Raw genomic sequence first — 6,784 nt, 5'->3', positions numbered from 1 at the left:
CCCAGTCTCCACAGTAGACCCAGTCTCTAAGTCCCAGTCTCTACATAGTCCCAGTCTCTAACAGTAGACCCAGTCTCTATAGTAGACCCAGTCTCTATAGTCCTACAGTAGACCCAGTCTCTACAGTAGACCCAGTCTCTATAGTCCCAGTCTCCACAGTAGTCCCAGTCTCACAGTAGACCCAGTCTCTATAGTCCCAGTCTCCACAGTAGACCCAGTCTCTATAGTCCCAGTCTAGTCCCAGTCTCTACAGTAGACCCAGTCTCTATAGTCCCAGTCTCTACAGTAGACCCAGTCTCTATAGTCCCAGTCTCCACAGTAGACCCAGTCTCTATAGTCCCAGTCTCCACAGTAGACCCAGTCTCTAGTAGTCCCAGTCTCTCTATAGTCCCAGTCTCACAGTAGACCCAGTCTCTACAGTAGTCCCAGTCTCCACAGTAGACCCAGTCTCTACAGTAGACCCAGTCTCCTAGTAGACCCAGTCTCTACAGTAGACCCAGTCTCTACAGTAGATCCAGTCTCCACAGTAGACCCAGTCTCTACAGTAGACCCAGTCTCACAGTAGACCCAGTCTCTACAGTAGACCCAGTCTCTATAGTCCCAGTCTCTACAGTAGACCCATAGACCCAGTCTCTATAGTCCCAGTCTCCACAGTAGACCCAGTCTCCACAGTAGACCCAGTCTCCACAGTAGACCCAGTCTCTATAGTCCCAGTCTCTACAGTAGACCCAGTCTCCTACAGTAGTCCCAGTCTCCACAGTAGACCCAGTCTCCACAGTAGACCCAGTCTCCACAGTAGTCCCAGTCTCTACAGTAGACCCAGTCTCTACAGTAGACCCAGTCTCCACAGTAGACCCAGTCTCTATAGTCCCAGCCTCCATAGTCCCTCCACAGTAGACCCAGTCTCTATAGTCCCAGTAGACCCAGTCTCTAGACCCAGTCTCTATAGTCCCAGTCTCCACAGTAGACCCAGTCTCCACAGTAGTCCCAGTCTCCACAGTAGACCCAGTCTCTATAGTCCCAGTCTCCACAGTAGACCCAGTCTCTATAGTCCCAGTCTCCACAGTAGACCCAGTCTCTATAGTCCCAGTCTCACAGTAGACCCAGTCTCCACAGTAGACCCAGTCTCTATAGTCCCAGTCTCCACAGTAGACCCAGTCTCCACAGTAGACCCAGTCTCCACAGTAGACCCAGACTCCTCTATAGTCCCAGTCTCCACAGAAGACCCAGTCTCTATAGTCCCAGTCTCCACAGTAGACCCAGTCTCTATAGTCCCAGTCTCCACAGTAGACCCAGTCTCTATAGTCCCAGTCTCCACAGTAGACCCAGTCTCTATAGTCCCAGTCTCCACAGTAGACCCAGTCTCTACAGTAGACCCAGTCTCTACAGTAGACCCAGTCTCCACAGTAGACCCAGTCTCTATAGTCCCAGTCTCCACAGTAGACCCAGCCTCTATAGTCCCAGTCTCCACAGTAGACCCAGCCTCTATAGTCCCAGTCTCCACAGTAGACCCAGTCTCTATAGTCCCAGTCTCTACAGTAGACCCAGTCTCTATAGTCCCAGTCTCCACAGTAGACCCAGTCTCTATAGTCCCAGTCTCCACAGTAGTCCCAGTCTCCACAGTAGACCCAGTCTCTATAGTCCCAGTCTCTACAGTAGACCCAGTCTCACAGTAGACCCAGTCTCTATAGTCCCAGTCCCTATAGTCCCTCTACAGTAGACCCAGTCTCTATAGTCTCTACAGTAGACCCAGTCTCTATAGTCCCAGTCTCCACAGTAGACCCAGTCTCTATAGTCCCAGTCTCCACAGTAGACCCAGTCTCCACAGTAGTCCCAGTCTCACAGTAGACCCAGTCTCCTCCACCCAGCCTCTATACCCAGTCTCTACAGTAGACCCAGTCTCTATAGTCCCAGTCTCTACAGTAGACCCAGTCTCTATAGTCCCAGTCTCTACAGTAGACCCAGTCTCTAGTAGACCCAGTCTCCACAGTAGACCCAGTCTCTATAGTCCCAGTCTCCAAAGTAGACCCAGCCTCTATAGTCCCAGTCTCCACAGTAGACCCAGTCTCTACAGTCCCAGTCTCTACAGTAGATCCAGTCTCTACAGTAGACCCAGTCTCCACAGTAGACCCAGTCTCTATAGTCCCAGTCTCCACAGTAGACCCAGTCTCTACAGTAGTCCCAGTCTCTACAGTAGACCCAGTCTCTACAGTCCCAGTCTCCACAGTAGACCCAGTCTCTATAGTCCCAGTCTCCACAGTAGACCCAGTCTCTATAGTCCCAGTCTCCACAGTAGACCCAGTCTCTACAGTCCCAGTCTCTAGTAGTCCCAGTCTCCACAGTAGACCCAGTCTCTATAGTCCCAGTCTCTACAGTAGACCCAGTCTCTATAGTCCCAGTCTCCCAGTCCCAGTCTCTATAGTCCCAGTCTCTACAGTAGATCCAGTCTCTACAGTAGACCCAGTCTCCACAGTAGACCCAGTCTCTATAGTCCCAGTCTCCACAGTAGACCCAGTCTCTACAGTAGACCCAGTCTCTACAGTGGATCCAGTCTCTACAGTAGACCCAGTCTCCACAGTAGACCCAGTCTCTACAGTAGTCCCAGTCTCTATAGTCCCAGTCTCACAGTAGACCCAGTCTCTATAGTCCCAGTCTCTACAGTAGACCCAGTCTCTACAGTCCCAGTCTCTCTACAGTGGACCCAGTCTCTATAGTCCCAGTCTTTCGTACAGTAGACCCAGTCTCAATAGTCCCAGTCTCCACAGTAGACCCAGTCTCTATAGTCCCAGTCTCCACAGTAGACCCAGTCTCTCCATCTGGAGTAATAATAGTCTCTATAGTCCCAGTCTCCACAGTAGACCCAGTCTCTATAGACCCAGTCTCCCACAGTAGACCCAGACCCTCTATAGTCTCAGTCTCTAGGACCCTCTCTCAGTAGTCCCATCCATCAGTGGACCCAGTCCCACATCCAGTGGACCCAGTACATCCACTTTTCCTGCCCTTCTTGTGGATACATCACTGCAGCATGTTTTAATCCCTGGGACTCTACCCTGCTCAACAGAGATGTTGATTAAATGGGTGAAATAGAGAACAATAAGTTCAGCACAATTTCTTTAAATCCATCTTGGATAATGTTGAGGCCTATACATCCCTTATAGCAGTTTAGTTCAGACATCTTGACACCTTCAGCCTGAGACACTGCTTAAAGGAATCCATCTTGGACTTCTAGGACCCTCCCTCCAGTACATCCATCTTGGAGTAATAACCTAGGACCCAGTACATCCATCTGGAGTAATAACCTAGGACCCTCCCCTCCAGTACATCCATCTTGGAGTAATAACCTAGGACCCTCCCCTCCAGTACATCCATCTTGGAGTTATAACCTAGGACCCTCCTCCAGTACATCCAGTAATCTCCAGTACATCCAATAACCTAGGACCCTCCCCTCCAGTACATCCATCTTGGAGTAATAACCTAGACCCTCCCCTCCAGTACATCCATCTGGAGTTATAACCCAGGACCCTCCCCTCCAGTACATCCATCTTGGAGTAATAACCTAGGACCCTCCCCTCCAGTACATCCATCTGGAGTAATAACCTAGGACCCTCCCCCTCCAGTACATCCATCTTGGAGTAATAACCTAGGACCCTCCCCTCCAGTACATCCATCTGGAGTAATAACCTAGGACCCTCCCTCCAGTACATCCATCTTGGAGTAATAGCCTAGGACCCTCCCCTCCAGTACATCCATCTGGAGTTATAACCTAGGACCCTCCCCTCCAGTACATCCATCTTGGAGTAATAGCCTAGGACCCTCCCCTCCAGTACATCCATCTTGGAGTAATAACCTAGGACCCTCCCCTCCAGTACATCCATCTTGGAGTTATAACCTAGGACCCTCCCCTCCAGTACATCCATCTTGGAGTAATAACCTAGGACCCTCCCCTCCAGTACATCCATCTTGGAGTTATAACCTAGGACCCTCCCCTCCAGTACATCCATCTTGGAGTTATAACCCAGGACCCTCCCCTCCAGTACATCCATCTAGAGTAATAACCTAGGACCCTCCCCTCCAGTACATCCATCTTGGAGTTATAACCCAGGACCCTCCCCTCCAGTACATCCATCTAGAGTTATAACCTAGGACCCTCCCCTCCAGTACATCCATCTTGGAGTAATAACCTAGGACCCTCCCCTCCAGTACATCCATCTTGGAGTTATAACCTAGGACCCTCCCCTCCCCTCCAGTACATCCATCTTGGAGTAATAACCTAGGACCCTCCCCTCCAGTACATCCATCTTGGAGTAATAACCTAGGACCCCCCCCTCCAGTACATCCATCTTGGAGTAATAACCTAGGACCCTCCCCTCCAGTACATCCATCTTGGAGTAATAACCTAGGACCCTCCCCTCCAGTACATCCATCTTGGAGTAATAACCTAGGACCCTCCCCCTCCAGTACATCCATCTTGGAGTAATTAGGACCCTCCTCCAGTACATCCATCTTGGAGTTATAACCTAGGACCCTGCCCTCCAGTACATCCATCTTGGAGTAATAACCTAGGACCCTCCCTCCAGTACATCCATCTGGAGTTATAACCTAGGATCCAGTACATCCATCTTGGAGTTATAACCTAGGACCCTCCCCTCCAGTACATCCATCTTGGAGTAATAACCTAGGACCCTCCCCTCCAGTACATCCATCTTGGAGTAATAACCTAGGACCCTCCCTCCAGTACATCCATCTTGGAGTAATAACCTAGGACCCTCCCTCCCCTCCAGTACATCCATCTTGGAGTAATAACCTAGGACCCTCCCCCTCCAGTACATCCATCTTGGAGTAATAACCTAGGACCCTCCCTCCAGTACATCCATCTTGGAGTAATAACCTAGGACCCTCCCCTCCAGTACATCCATCTTGGAGTAATAACCTAGGACCCTCCCCTCCAGTACATCCATCTTGGAGTAATAACCTAGGACCCTCCCCTCCAGTACATCCATCTTGGAGTAATAGCCTAGGACCCTCCCCTCCAGTACATCCATCTGGAGTTATAACCCTAGGACCCTCCCCTCCAGTACATCCATCTAGAGTAATAACCTAGGACCCTCCCCTCCAGTACATCCATCTAGAGTTATAACCTAGGACCCTCCCCCAGTACATCCATCTTGGAGTAATAGGACCCTCCCCTCCAGTACATCCATCTTGGAGTAATAACCTAGGACCCTCCCCTCCAGTACATCCATCTTGGAGTAATAACCTAGGACCCTCCCCTCCAGTACATCCATCTTGGAGTAATAACCTAGGACCCTCCCCTCCAGTACATCCATCTTGGAGTTATAACCTAGGACCCTCCCTCCCCTCCAGTACATCCATCTTGGAGTAATAACCTAGGACCCTCCCCTCCAGTACATCCATCTTGGAGTTATAACCTAGGACCCTCCCCTCCAGTACATCCATCTTGGAGTTATAACCTAGGACCCTCAGTACATCCATCTAGAGTTATAACCAGTCCAGTACATCCATCTTGGAGTTATAACCTAGGACCCTCCCTCCCCTCCAGTACATCCATCTTGGAGTTATAACCTAGGACCCTCCCCTCCAGTACATCCATCTTGGAGTAATAACCTAGGACCCTCCCCCCTCCAGTACATCCATCTTGGAGTTATACCTAGGTACATCCATCTTGGAGTTATAACCCAGGACCCTCCCCCCCTCCAGTACATCCATCTAGAGTTATAACCTAGGACCCTCCCCTCCAGTACATCCATCTTGGAGTAATAACCTAGGACCCTCCCCTCCAGTACATCCATCTTGGAGTTATAACCTAGGACCCTCCCCTCCAGTACATCCATCTAGAGTTATAACCTAGGACCCTCCCCTCCAGTACATCCATCTTGGAGTTATAACCCAGGACCCTCCCCTCCCCTCCAGTACATCCATCTTGGAGTAATAACCTAGGACCCTCCCCTCCAGTACATCCATCTTGGAGTTATAACCTAGGACCCTCCCCTCCCCTCCAGTACATCCATCTAGAGTTATAACCTAGGACCCTCCCCTCCAGTACATCCATCTTGGAGTAATAACCTAGGACCCTCCACCCTCCAGTACATCCATCTTGGAGTAATAACCTAGGACCCTCCCCTCCAGTACATCCATCTTGGAGTAATAACCTAGGACCCTCCCCTCCCCTCCAGTACATCCATCTAGAGTTATAACCTAGGACCCTCCCCTCCCCTCCAGTACATCCATCTTGGAGTAATAACCCAGGACCCTCCCCTCCAGTACATCCATCTTGGAGTAACAACCTAGGACCCTCCCCTCCAGTACATCTATCTTGGAGTAACAACCTAGGACCTGACCCAACCCCCCAGTACATCCTTAAGGTGATGTGTCTAGTGAAAGCATCTTCCTCTTTGGTTCTGTTATAGTCTTGATTTAATCCAATGTTCAGTTCTTTGTTTAATTCTTAAGGTTTTCCATGGTGCCACTATATCCACAATGTTTAAGAAACAGTTGTTTAAACTGTCCCATGATTATCGATGTCTCAACCAAATATTACCCACATGTCCACTTTGAAATGATGTGATCTCTCTCTCTCTCAAACACAATCACACTCTCTCTCAAACACAATCACACTCTCTCTCTCTCAACCCAATCACTCTCTCTTTCCCCTCTCTTTAGGCTACCCCTCTCTCTCTCTCTTTATGCTACCCCTCTCTCTCTCTCAAACACAATCACTCTCTCTCTCTCAAACACTCTTTAGGCTCTCTCTTTCTCTTTCTCT

The sequence above is a fragment of the Oncorhynchus masou genome, unplaced genomic scaffold, assembly GCF_036934945.1.
Source record: "Oncorhynchus masou masou isolate Uvic2021 unplaced genomic scaffold, UVic_Omas_1.1 unplaced_scaffold_1195, whole genome shotgun sequence".
Classification (NCBI taxonomy): domain Eukaryota; kingdom Metazoa; phylum Chordata; class Actinopteri; order Salmoniformes; family Salmonidae; genus Oncorhynchus; species Oncorhynchus masou.
The sequence above is the reverse complement of the archived record's forward strand: the minus strand, read 5'-3'. Positions refer to the sequence as shown.